The sequence below is a fragment of the Rhinolophus sinicus genome, chromosome 8 (genome assembly GCF_057876585.1).
Source record: "Rhinolophus sinicus isolate RSI-liver-muscle chromosome 8, RSI-T2T, whole genome shotgun sequence".
Taxonomy (NCBI): Eukaryota; Metazoa; Chordata; class Mammalia; order Chiroptera; family Rhinolophidae; genus Rhinolophus; species Rhinolophus sinicus.
Genome location: NC_142508.1, coordinates 61,840,529 through 61,854,568, shown reverse-complemented (window position 1 = coordinate 61,854,568; position 14,040 = coordinate 61,840,529). Strand labels below are relative to the sequence as shown.

Here is a 14,040-nt window from a genome sequence, read left to right as displayed (position 1 = left end):
AGTATGTTGCAAAGATACCATAAAACCACAGAATCCAAGACCACCTGCTTCGCCTCTCGCACTTCCTTCGCTACTATCTTGCGAGCCCCGCCCTCTTCAGGTGGGTAGGTCGCTTCCTGGTAGCCTAGGCCCCCCCAAGCGGAACCAATGTCAGTCGGCTGCTGGGTCAGCCGGATCTTTCTCGCTCAGACTCTCCGCAGCGGTGACTCGGCAGCAGCGTCTCGCGTCATCAGTGACAGCCCCGATTCATGCTACGCTTTGCGTCGCTCTGCCAGGAGCAGTCACCTCCTCCTTGGCAAATAGTCCTCGGCGAGGTCCGAGTTCTCGGATAATTGGAGAGGGGAGGCACGAGAAGTTAAAGTCAGAGGACGCGGAATCGACAAGGAGAGGAAGATAGGGACCGAAGCTTCTCGATAGTGTGTGAGGTTAGTTAGAAACTCCCTCCTTCCTAAGGATCCCTCCGCCTGCAGTAGCGGTGGTGAGGCCGAGGGAGCCGCCATTTTGGATGTTCGGTTCCTGCTGCCACTGCTGCTGCCGCCGCCCCCGGAGCTGCTGGTCTCATTCGAGGTTTCGGGCCGGTGAGTGTCACTCGCGGCGCTAAGAATATATCGCTGCTTTTGCCCCACGCTGGCCGGTAGCTCTTGGCCGGAAGCTTCCTGTCAATCCCAGGGGTCCGGTCCCAGGCTGTGGGGGGGTGAGAAGAGCGGACAGAGGCTGGGCCAGGAGGGGCCCGGAGCCCCAAGGACTGCTCCGACTTCTTGCCGACCGACCCCCCGAGGCCTCGGACCGGGAGGCACCGCGCGCGGTTGCATTCCGTGCTGTGGCGTTGCTCGGTCGCTGCGGGCCTCCTTGGACCCGTTGACTTTCTCAGGCTTCGATCCTCATTTGAGGGCTCATTCAGGGAGCCTGGGGTTAGCCGGGCGGGTCCCACCCCCGCGTGTCTTCTCTGAGCCACGTATCAACGTTCTTGTTGTGTCTTATACCCGGGTCAGGTCTTTCCTAAAACTTTTCAGAATTTCCAAATGCTAAGTTAATTCCAGTCTGCACCTGCAGTGTTGTCCCCTCAGAACCGGACATCGGCCTCGCCTCCCTTTAATCTTCCGACCAACTTCTTTCCCAATTTTCCGTTTTTTTTGTTGTTCGTTTTTAAACTCACCTTCCAGTACACTGCTTATTACCCTTCTCTCAAACTCCTGATCGTGCGTACATCAGTTTCTGATAATTCTCCCGATCTTCCCGAGTGCCTGAAAGAGTTGGGACGCTTGGTTGTTTCCCTGTTAGGAGATCCGTCGATACACTCGCCCAGGGTGTCCTTAAGCAGTAAATGTTTATAAACCCAATTAAATGGCTTTTGGGAGGGGTGGTAGGGATAGGCTGTCAAGTGTTTTCTCATTTGTGTGTTACTTTCCTTTGCTGAACACTTAGCTTTTTGGTTCTTACTGACACTGTATTTTTTCTTGGTGTTTTATATCCCTAGGCATGGAAATCTGCCTGTGAAGAATCTTAATCTGATGTAGGTAGAAAGGAAAGTAACTTTTTTTGCTGCTGTAGGGATTAGTTAACAGAAGAGAGGAGTGAAAGATTTCTTAGTGAATTTAACTTTCAGATGTTTTGTACAGTAATCATCTTTGTCGACGGATTCTAAAAAATACTTGGATTGACTTACGTATTGGATTTTTCTGGATTTTAAATACTTCTGTTCCTCGTAATATTTGTCAGACTGTATACACCTTAACTTTTGGTTTAAAAATATAGACTCTCCAGGTACCCATAATCTCACCACTTTTATTCTACTCTTAACATATGTTTGCAATGTAGCATGCTTGAATAAAAAGCACTTTACAGTAATTCACTGCTGATTTTCTACATTTCAAATTAGGTGAGTGATTGTATCACCTCTATTTCATCTTAGCTTGGGTTTTTACATCTGCAAAAGAGAAATGACTTGTTTGAGATTACAGCCTAGTGACTGCTGAACTTACAATTTATAACTTGGACCAAATATTCTAATACTGCTAATTCATGTATAAGTGCATTAGTCTTATTATCAGGTAGGTACATTCCTGTACTGATCATATCGTGTATTAGTAGAAGATTGAATGTTTTCGTTGTAAATAGTGTTCTTGTTATTTGTTTTAAGGAGACTTCTCAAAAATAGGAGTATTTACTCTGAAGCTGTGGAGTTTCTCTTTGTTTAAAGGAGCTCTAAACCAAGAGACTTTTACCAAAAGAGTTTGGTCAAACACAGAACATCTATGGAATGCTCACTCATTTATTATTGGAAGAGCTATCAGATAGGTGTCATTTAACTCAGTTCATTTCATAACACAATGTACTGATATTTAAATGTCTTTCAAAACTATTTACTAATGGTTTGCATTCAGTTGAAGAAAGTGTCTTTCTGCCTTACAAATTATAAGCTAAGTGCTGTTTAGTGAACTGTAGATTGATCAGCACAGACCTGAGCATCTATTTTATCTAAAGTTGTTGGGATTATACTTGAATAAAATTAACATTATTGTTTAGAAAACATCAGTTAATTTTTGGGGGGAGCAGTTGCTTGTTCTTTGATCTGTTTCTTTGACAGCAGTTCTAGATTTGAGGGTGAATTTTAGAGTGATACTAAAGTACAGAAATTGTCAGAAATGCCTTGGTAATATTTCATCCCACTATTTTTAAAAGTAGTCTTGAAATCAGTGGTGTATAAAAACAAAAACCCAGGTTTTTGTGATTTATAAAAACTTTTTATGCAAATTGAAAAAGTTGAACAAGTATTTTCCAAAACATTATTTTTTTTAAAAAATTGAATTGTGGGGTGGCCAGATGGCTCAGTTGGTTAGAGCGCGAGCTCTCAACAACAAGATTGCTCATTCAATTCCCGCATGGGATGGTGGGCTGCGCCCCCTGCAAATAAAGATTGAAAACGGTAACTGGACTTGGAGCTGAGCTGCGCCCTCCACAACTAGGTTGAAGAAACACACATTCCCAATAAAATAAAAAAAATGAAAGTGTAATTACTAATATCAAATAAAATATTTTTAAAAATATTGAATTCGGAAACTACTTACCAAAACAGATTTTTGAAATGCTTAAATCCCGTTATTTGCATTCGATGAGGAATTTTAAATTTTGTGTATACAGAAGGACTTAATTGATAACAAATCTTTAAAATTTTTATTTAGATTTAGCTTCAGAAAATCTAAAAGTATTTTCTTCAAACTGCAGCAACTTGTTTAGTTGGTATTGGTGCTTTGTCAATTGTTTTCTTAAAAGTTCTTGATTTTGGCTTTTTTTCATCGAAACCTTTGTTAATTCTGTTCAGTTTTTTTATGTAGGATATTTAAAGTAGCAAGCAATTTTAAAATTAAGAGAACATGCAGATTTATCTAAGTTCTTATTTTTTTGGCTTACAAGTCTTGAAAATCATGTCTTGGTCAAAAAGTATTAGGATATTTTCATTTGCTTTTTATGTAGAAAATTTTATTTCAGTAAAGGCAGTTGTTTATATAAAAATACATGCAAGATTTTTTCTTCACTGAGGTAGTAACACAAAATACTTGATTTGACATGAGTTCTGGTTATTATAAAAACTATCTCTTGTCAGTGTTTGAAGGGTCCAGAAATGGGAGGGGGAAAAAACCCAAAACACACTTGCCAAACTTGTTGAGTCAGCATCAAGCTAACACTTTTGTATAAAAGGGTAAGGTTTAGGATAATATGATTGAAACAAGAAATGCTTTTTTCACCATTAGATACTTAGACGTTTTGCTTCCCCCAACCCAACTCGAACCATTGGAGAGGAAATTTATCAGTAAGTTATAAATATTGTCAGTGAAAAATAGGTTTAGAAGGAAAAAGTTATTGGTTTTTAAAAGAGAGAGAAAATATATATAACTTTTGTTCTTTATGAATATTTAAAGACATCTTAAAGGAAAGTAGTTTTTACACAAACCCCCCCCCCCCTTGTTACAGTGCAACAGTCACTGTGAAACCTGATAATGCAGTTGCTTTGCTCACGCCAGCTTGTTGTAGCTGATTGTTTTTTCTGTTGTACCATGCATCGTAGACTTTTTCAGCTTGTCTGGCTTTGAGGTTAATGTTATGGATTCCTGGGAAGAGTAAATATGAGAAAGACATGAACTTAGATCTTTTGAACTGTAAAATAGTTGCACACCCCTTTTTATAAGCCTTTGGTTTAAAATTAAGACTGACATAGAATAGATGATGTACTATTTGGTTATAAGATTTAACTTTTGTAAATAATTACACAATTGTACACCTCAAAGTAAAAGGAGTTCCATTAGTGTTTTTACAACTCAATTTAGTGAAACTATTTATTAATCGTCACTATTGGGAAATTGTTCAGTTTCAAGCTGAAGAAAAGTTCAGTTATTTTTCTTATTTCTGTTATAAAGTCTGCAGAAAAGATTTGGTTCCCTTCTCACTTGATGAATTTTTTGAAAACATGGTATTTTAAAAATCTGGTGAAAATATGGTTTGAGATGAATGGGGAAACTAACTGAAAATAATTAGGTACACTGTGTAGGGTAATTGAATCTACAGATACTGTGTTTTTGGTATGATTATTGAAGGAAAACTATTGTAAGAAGAAAGACCCTCCTTTTTTGATAGTACCCAATATATGTGATTTTTTATAAATGTGTATTTGTTTCTACCAGTGAATGCTTGGCGTTATTTTCTTTAGGAACTTTCCATGATGAAAGCTTAATAAATGGTGTTGATCATTTAAGAAAGTAGAAAGAGGAAGTAGCTTACAATTTGATTTTATTAGCATTTGGTTGTATTTTTATTTACACTCACAGAACTTTTTGCTGTTCCTTGACTACTCCATGTTCTTTCATTCTCCTTGAACCTGTTCTTCCTATAACTGGAATCTTTTCTTTCTCCCTCTACCAGTGAACCCATTCTTCCTGCTCTCTCTCTGCCCCCAGGCAAAGAGGTGTAGCCCTTTTTTTTAATACTTGCTGAATTGTCTACTTTTCCTTGATCTTCCAGAGGACAAGAACTATCTTAAATTGTGGCATTTCTAATACTTGGCACAGTAGTAGTTACTCTGCAGAATAGATGATATTAATAAAAATAATATGAAAGAAATTGTTCAAGTGCTCAGATTAACGGTAATTGGTCGATGCTAGAGCCCAAAGCAGTCAGGGTCCGGAGTGAGTTATGGGAATCTATTGCAGGTCCTTTACTTGTAACTCGGAGAGTTGATGTCAGTGAAATTTATTTTGAGGTTTAGAAAACATATACAAAACCTTGTCTCCATGCCTTTGAAAATATTATTCAGATGTTTAATTCCGAAATTGACATTATCCTTTTCTCTTTGTGATTTATCCAGACTTTTTCTTACAAGCTGTAAGTGGCAGCAAAGAAATCTCCGCCTGCCATCTTTTTTCTTTTGAATACCTATTTTGTAATTTAGTATGCTGAGGAAACTAATAGTAAGTTGAGAACTTAAGTCTTTTCCCCCAAAATGGAAATATGTTGATAGTTCATTATTTGTTTCTGACTCTCCCTATGTGTTTGAATAATCTACTTTCATCGTGCTGAGTTTTTTTGTTTTTTTTTCAGTTTTTTTGTCTGTCTTTTTAGTTTACAAAATAATAGGTATCCATTGTATTAATAATAAGTGAAAAAAATTAAAGTTATACTTTTTAAAAAGCTAATCATTTTCCTCAACCCCTTCACTGTTAAACCCTAACCATTTTATCAGCTTATAGGTATACTTCATTATTTCTCTTCATGCTGGGTCAAGTACTGGATATACAAACATAAATGTGCATATTTAGTGATTCTTTGTTTTTACAAAAGAGATATTTTTCATATTACTCTGTAACAAGCTTTTCTTAACATATCATGGTCAGTAAATTTAATTCTATCTTGTTCTTTTAAATATTGCTATTATGTCACATAGTAGATTTTACCACCAGAGACAGCACTACAATAAATGTCCTTGTACACATCATCTTATTTGCTGGTGCTTTTATTTCTACCGACTTGAATCTCCAAGGAGGGATTTCTGCGTTAAAGGAAGTATATTTTAAATATTATTGCCAGATCACTCTCTAAGTAGGTAGTCATAATTTCCACCTTCACTGGCAGTGAGTTTTCCTTATTATCATATTATTAGATGTAATTACTTAACTTTTACTGATCTTCTGTATGATAAATGGTGTTTTAGTTTTGTCTTAATTTTAATTTCCCTGACTATTACTGGGGTTAGCTTCTTTTGATACGTTTTTGGGCCATTTGGACTTCCTTTATTAAGAATTGTCTGTTCATGTCCTTGGTTCATTTTTATTTAAAGCTGTTTTTCTCCTTATCTTGTAGGAACAACTTATAGTGTATTAATTCTTTGTCATATAACACGTGTTCATTCATCTGGAATTACCTTTCATATGGTGTGATGTAGGGAGTCTTATGGTTTTCTGTTGCATAGAGAGCCAGTTATGCCAGGTCTAAATAAACCATCCTTTTCTCAATGAATTAAATGCCACCATATCATATTAAGTTCCTATATATGTTTGCTCTATTTCTGGATGCTGTTTTTCTCTTCCTGTCCTTTTAATTTACTGTTTGAGTATAACAACTTTATAGAAAGTTACACTGTATTAACAAAAGCTCCTATCACTGTACTGCACTATTCTTAAACATTTATTCTTATATCTCTGTTGATTGAAAATAATTCTGTTGGGTTCAAATAACCTCAAAAAGGCTCACTGTTTGGATTTGCATTATATTCGTATATTAATTTGGGGAGGTCTGACATTTTTTAATAATGATAAGTTTTCTTTATTATAATGAGCTTCCATTTCTTTATTATAATGAGCTTCAGGTCTTGTTTTAGTTTTAGCTCCTTCAAAATTTATTCCTAGATATTTTATAGTTTTTAACACTTGTCACAGTGGGACTTTCCCTCTTCCATTTCTAACTAATGTCAGAAATATGGATTAAAAATGATTCTTTCATTTTCTATGGACCAGTCCTCCCCACCTCCCAGCCCTCTCTAGGTATCCAGAATTAATTAGAACTTGGATTCATGAAGAATGAGTCCCTTGGATTCAGGGAAAATTTGTTATCTTAGTATAAAATCACTTTCTACTAACTTACTAATAAACTTTCTAATATCACCTTGTAGAAAAATGCCCTTTGATAAATGTGACTCTGTTCTTTTAGGATGAATGCCTTCTTATTATTTTGAAAGTTTGCAGTTTTGCTTTGAGTATCCATTCTTGTGGTTTTTGTTAATTTTTTTGAATTTTCAAAGCAAGATTTGTTGCTTATTATACATTGTCATTATTTGAAAGATATCGAAATATTCAGAAATTAAACTATATTCACAGTAGGCACAGGTAATAAAATCTCACTTAACATTTATTATAATACCCTTTGGGGAATACCATTTAAAAACTAAGATTTTGTTTTGAGAATTTCATGACAATTCTTTATAATTGAGGACTGTTTAAGATGTTTTTGCTATTATTTGGATTGGGAAAGTGAAAAATTGCTTTTTATTTTATTAGGGTCAAGTTAGATGTTGACCATGTTTATATATCATTGTTTATTTGGCCTTTATTGCTTTTCATGCATCTTAATGCAATCGAATCATTCACTAGGCATATTTGCGTTTACATACATCTATTTTTAAAATCTGAGTTTTGATGGATTTTGATTATGGATAATTAAGCATAAAAGAAGATTTCTATAATTACTGTGACACTTTCGGGAGAATTGAGCTTAAGACCTTTTAGAGGGATGCCAATTGGCTGCCTAGACAGGGTGTGGTGGTATCTTGATGTGGTCACACATTTCACAGCCTGTTTCATAGCCTTGAAGATCCAGAAATTCCATTTTAGTATTTCACCTAGGGATGATTCAGCCTAATCAAACTCACTGATATGTAAGTTAGAATAACAATGTTGTAATTCACAAGGGGCTATACTTTTCTACTGAATTACCTGCATCTGCTTTCCAGGGCACCCTGTTTCTTCTATGGAGGTACTTGGGAGGCAAGGTACTTGAGAAAGCTGTTCATAATCAGAGAAAGTTGCATTGTGAGCCTAAGACCAGAGCATTTAAGTTGGACGGTCTTGAGTGTTCATTCTAGGCCATGGCGAAACCTGATGAAAGAACTAACCCTGTCCCACAGTGGTGTTTGCCTCTCCATTGAGACCAAAATACTTATCTCCAGATTTAATCTTTCTTATTCAAACAGTGATATACTAACACTGGTATCCCTTTTCTTCAGTCTAGAACATTCCCTTTCTATGAACATATTTCTTTTTTCTTTTTTTAACTTGATTGGGTAACTGTGTTTTTCCCAGGACCCATTAACTCCCAAGTCAAGTCATTGTCTTTCTGTCTAGTTGTGGCAGGCACAGCTCAGCTCCAAGTCCAGTCGCTGTTTTCAATCTAGTTGGGGGGGGGGGGGGGAGCAGTCCCACCATCCCATGTGGGAATCTAACCGGCAACCTTGTTAAGAGCACGTGCTCTAACCAACTGAGCTAACCGACCGCCCATGAACATACTTCTTTATACAGGGGAAGTAGATGTGCAGTACCCTTGTCCCCGCACCACCCTAAGAAAGAAAAGCACAAAAATATAAAGACAGTGAAAAAAACCAGCTAAGTCAGATTCATGACAGCTGGTATCTGTAAGATATAAAGTAAAAGTCTGACTGAAGCATAATATAATACTATTGATTCATTTGGTTTAAGCTTATTATTTTGGTCATAGTATTTTGCAAGTTGTAAATTTGTATCTATGTGAAATAAAAATCTGAAATAGGGGTTCTGTGTGGAGCATAATATAAAAGTATAGTCTGTATGGAGAATGAGAGAGAAAGCATGGTAACCTCTTTTGGTGAGTATTGCTTAGGTCCCGTGAGCATTCTCAGCCATACTTACAAATCTGTGACTGGATGTTACACAGTAACTGGTAACATTAGTTGAAATCTAATTTCTTCTTTTTTTTTTTTTCAATTTGAAAGCAGTCACTGTTTATTAACTGACCAGATTACAAAAATAACCATAGTAGATACCGTACTTCATCCTTCTAATGAGCCTTTTGATCTGGTCTTCCCTGTTGCCAGCACCTCCACCTTCTACAAAGTGGGTGGCCTTTTTCTTCAGTCCACCTGGTGGAGATGATAATTTGAAGGGCCACAGGAAGTTGTTTGCTTCTTTGAAGCATTTTCCAACAGTACACCTCTTGAATCAGATCCTCCATGCCGATGATGCCATATTTACCAAGAAGATCGAGCAGTCAATGTGTTATCTGTCAGGGCAATTTGCTTTTTGTTGATTTTGCCATAACTACGCTTGTAGATCATTTCATTTACTGACTTCAGGTTTGGGTACCCCCCCATTCAGTATGTGGTTCCACAGGCCTCGCATGTTAACTGAAACCTTGTTGAGCTTAACAAAGGTGCCGTTGACGATCTGGAGAAGGTGAAAGAGTTGCAGCACTTTTTGGACCTTGGGGCTCACACCACAGATGCCTCTGATCCTCATGACAAGTGCCAAGCTGGGTTTCGTAGGTACATAGAAGTTGCCAGCATTTCTTGCCATCCTCGCCATTCGAATCTCAGTTCTGTACATCTGCCTGTATTCTTTGTGACAGTGCTTAGCTTTTTCGTAGATAAGTTTCCTTCTTGTCTTTCGAAGCATCTTTTGGGCAAACTTCTTTCTCAGGCCCTTGATCTTCAGCTTTGCGAAATTCCTTCACTTTTTGTTAAGGGTTTCTGGCACAGCAGGAACCCCCTTCTCCTCTGCACCCTCCATGTTTCGGGCCAGAAAAAGAGGTGAAATCTGATTTCTTTTCTTGAGTCTTTTCTAATTGTTTAGCAAGAAAGATTTCAAGTACAGTTTTTGTGTTAGATAGCAAAGGAGATAATTTTTATTTTGAAAAATTGCTTTTAATGTAGGATTTCTTTTTAGATTTAGAGTGCATAATACCTTTAGGTTTATAATACATAGCAGCAGGAGCCCCAGTTTTTTGGTTATATGTTCTTGATTTTTGGCTGTCAGTAACTTTGCTCACAGCCAGGTAGTGTGAGCTCAGAAGTAGGAAGAAAAGTTAACTGAGCAGAGCAGAACAGAGGACTGGGTTGATTCCTGATGCTTTTCTTATAGCTGTTGGTGAGCAAGCTGGTGCACCTTTATTTTGTGTGCTTTCGAAGGGACAAGTATGATTTCTTTAGATAAGACTTCTTGCATTTAGAATTCAATAAATACAGTATTTGGCAGAGTTCCTATTCTTTTTAGGCAAGGGGAACACAAGAATGAATAAGACAAAAACAAGGATCTAGCCTTAGGGAGCTTATCTTTGAGTGGAAAAATAGACATTTCAAAGAAACAAAGATAATCATGGCCTGGGGATGGTATTGCTATATGAGGAAAATCTTTATCCCTTAAAGGGATTTGTGGAGAGTTTGAAAAATAGTAATTTTTTTCCATTTGGGGGATAAATTTTAGGAACATATGCAGTGATTTTTTTTTTTTTTTTGTCTCTTCTGTTTAAAAATTTATTTCCTATACTCATTTATAATTTTGATTACTCTTTGGGTAATCTAATTTAAGCTCCAGAAGCTAATTTTGTTTAACCATTTTGGATAGAAATTTTTCAAAAATGAATTTTACACTTTTCCCCCCCATATTTTCACCATATTTATCAAGTAACCATTAATGAAATAGAAATACATTTATCTACAATCCCTGTACCTTAACAAATCATACTTATAATTTTCCTGTGTTCCCTGTCCATCCTTGTCGTAATAACTATTTTTACTTTTATTAGTAGTTTTAAAAAAGAGGACAAAGAGGGACATTTTATTTTGATAAAATGTATAACCCATTTGAATATAAAACATACGGACACTTAGGCATTGAAAAAATTATAAAATACTAAGTGTAAATGGTTAGACATAAAAGGAGATTGACTGAAACACAATCATAGTGTTAGACTTCAATGTATCTTTCTCAGTCTTTGATGGGTTAAGTAGTTAAATTAATAAGAACAGACAGTGTCTGAATACAATTTTTAGAAATTGGTTCCACAGATACAGTTTTATTATTTTTGTCATTTTGTAATTGTCATCTTTATTTTTTAAAAACAGCTTTTTTGGGGTATAATACACAAAATTGCACATATTTAATGTATATAATTTGATGAGTTATGATTCAATTTTTATATTCAGGCTTTTTCACCCTCTGATTTAGTGTTGAATGTTGACCTTAATTGAACCATTAAAATTTTTTTTTTTTTAAATTGGGGAATATTGAGGAACAGTGTGCTTTTCAACAGCCCTTCAGCTCCAAGTCCAGTCGCCGTTTTCAGTCTTATTTGCAGGGGGCGCTCAGCCCACCATCCCATGCTGGAATTGAACTGGCAACCTTGCCGCCAAGAGCTCGCACTCTAACCAACTGAGCCACCTGGCTGCCCCATATTGACCCATTTCTTGATGAATCAGTTCTTATTATAAAAACTAATTATGGTACTGTTTGTGGTTTTAAATACTTCTAGGATTTTAGTGGGGAATTGAATGCTTTTTGCTAGCACATTCAGACTATTATGCTGTGTGTGTGTGTTTAAGATATATGCTTTAATTTTGGAATTTTGGATTAAAAAAATTGTAAATTTAGGTAATTGTGGAAGTCAAAGGTAGAGATTTACCAGTTATTTGATCTTTTCTTTTTTGATTAATCATTTCAAAATTTTTATAGATAGAAATCTGTAATGTAAGGATACATATTTTTTTTTAATTGTGGTAGGACTGCAACATGGTATCCTCTTGACAAATTTTCAATTTCACAGTGCAGTATTATTAACTATAGGCACAATATTGTATGGCAGATGTCTAGAATTTATTAATTTTGCTGTTATACTATCTGAATGCTTGTTTCTGCTATATATAGGTTTTATTTGTTTCGCTGCTGTTTTTGTTTCTTCCTTTGCTGTTAGGTGACATTTTAACTATAGTCAGCTATTTCCTAAAATAGCTTCTGTCTCTTGGCCCTCCATCCTTCTTTCTTTCCCCTCCAGTTTTCTAATTTGTTCTATTCTGGAACAGGCTGAACTGAGAACCTTTGTAAAATAGATGGCTTAGTGTGTCTCTATAGTTGCACAAAACTATAAAAGTGGTTTGAAAAAAATAAAATAAAAGTGGTTTGGATTCTCAGCTATGTTCTGTATAGCTGAGTCATTACATTACATTCATACCTTATTTTTTTTTAAAAAAGATAAAGTTTGCTATTGTTATTTATGACAGGCGTTTAAGTTGTAGTTGAAGGAATCTTGTGGTTTTTGAGTATTTTGAAAAGCAAGTAAAGACTTTCCAACAATAAGGAAATCCACAACATAGTAATAAAAGCAAGTAGGTCATAGTATCTATATTATGTGGTTTATAATATTCACTACATAGATTAGATGTATTTGAATTTAATAATTAACATGAAATATTAGATATAAAACATATGAAGAATCATAAACATTCACTTACCAACTACCTATTCTAAGAAATAAAATACCACCAATATAGCTGAAGGCTCATCATATTCCCCTCCCTTCCAGAGGTTCCTCTGTGTTGCATTTAATCTTTTCTTTCACATACATGTTCTTATTCTCTTACTGCATTTTAGTATTTCTAAAGAATAAGTTCTTTTACATGTTTTTTTTTTTAAATAATGTTTTCTTTCTCTCCCCGCCCACCGCCCGCCCCCCCCCCCCCCCCACTCCAGTTCAAGCCGTTGTTTTTCAAGTCTACTTGTGTAGGACACAGCTCCCTGGCCCATGCTGGTATTAGGAGCCTTGCGCTCCCCTGGCTGAGGCCATCGGTTGGCCGCTCACAGCAGCTCTCACCGGCTGCTGGCCACTCACGATGGCTGCTGGCCACTCATGCTGGTCACTGGTTGCTCCTGGCAGCACATGGTAACCCATGGCAGCACAGCAGCCCTGGGCAGCTCACGCTGACCTCTGGCTGCTCACGGCCGCCCAGCTCCAGGGAGAGCCGTTGTTCGCAATCTTAGCTGTAGAGGGCGCAGCTTACTGCCCCATGTGGGAATTGAACTGGCCACCTCGGCGTTAGGAGCACAGCGCTCCCACCGGGCTGGCCGTCCTTTACATGTTTTAAAACTTGTATGAGTATTACCATATATCTTTCTGCGACTTGTTTTTGCTTATAATTAATTTATGTAAGGATAGTTTATATAGCAAACATTATGGCCAACATTTGTTTAGTGCATGCATACTGTGTGCCAGGCACCATGCTAAGAATTTAACATGTATTCTCATTTAATTCTTGTAACAATCCTTTGTGGCAGGATTCTCCCCATTTTACAGATGAGGAAACGGAAGCTTTGAGAAGTTAGGCCATTTACTCAAGGACACACAGCTAATAAGTGGTGGCGCTGGGACTCAAACCCAGGTAATTTTACTCCAGGGTCGTCATTTTAAACAATGATAAGGGTCACTAGATAAGGATAAGCGTCCACACTCCTTTATCTCAATTTTGAAATCCAATAAAAACACTAAAAACCCGGAGTTCATAATTCTCTTGGTGTTGAAGTCTGACCTGACCAGATATGAGGATGTTGGTAGCATTTATTTCTCTGTTTCGGTGTGAATATTCATGTGTTGCTCTAGAGATATTGTTTGATAATGGAACTGCTGCCCCAAACATGGTGGGCCACTAACAATGTATAGGATATGTAAGTTAACCACCACTGTTACCTTTCTAAAATTCAGAAAAAGATTCTGAGTTCTGTCTTAAAAGTTTTGGATGAGAAAGTGTGGACTGGTGGTACTGTGCTACAGAACTCTTTCTACATGGGATTTGGAGTTGGGCTGACCCAGGAAGTACTTAATTTTACAAAAGAAAACAATTCTAAATATATTGAATTTGTTTGGCCATGACAAAATTTGGCTTAACATACATAAAATTTTCTGTTCTGTCATTGATCCGCAGTTTCTGCTTCTTTTTATTATAATGCTGGACTTGTAAAAATTTGTTTTCCTCCCTAG

At 36.8% G+C, this 14,040-nt stretch overlaps 1 protein-coding gene and 1 pseudogene across 2 annotated transcripts in view; one reads left to right on the top strand and one right to left on the bottom strand.

Annotated features, from left to right (window-relative positions):
- The first annotated feature begins 241 nt into the window (after positions 1–241).
- AP1G1 (adaptor related protein complex 1 subunit gamma 1) overlaps positions 242–14,040 on the top strand; it is a 74,739-nt gene continuing 60,940 nt past the window's right edge. Inside the window, exons 1-2 of one of the 2 annotated variants that reach the window (XM_074314626.2) lie at positions 242–578; positions 13,341–13,444. The gene's annotated coding sequence lies outside the window, so the exon portion shown is untranslated. The remainder of the gene's footprint in view (positions 579–13,340; positions 13,445–14,040) is intronic. The other variant, XM_019757351.3, reaches the window with a different exon arrangement.
- Positions 9,024–9,818, bottom strand: LOC109461268 (large ribosomal subunit protein uL30 pseudogene; annotated as a pseudogene).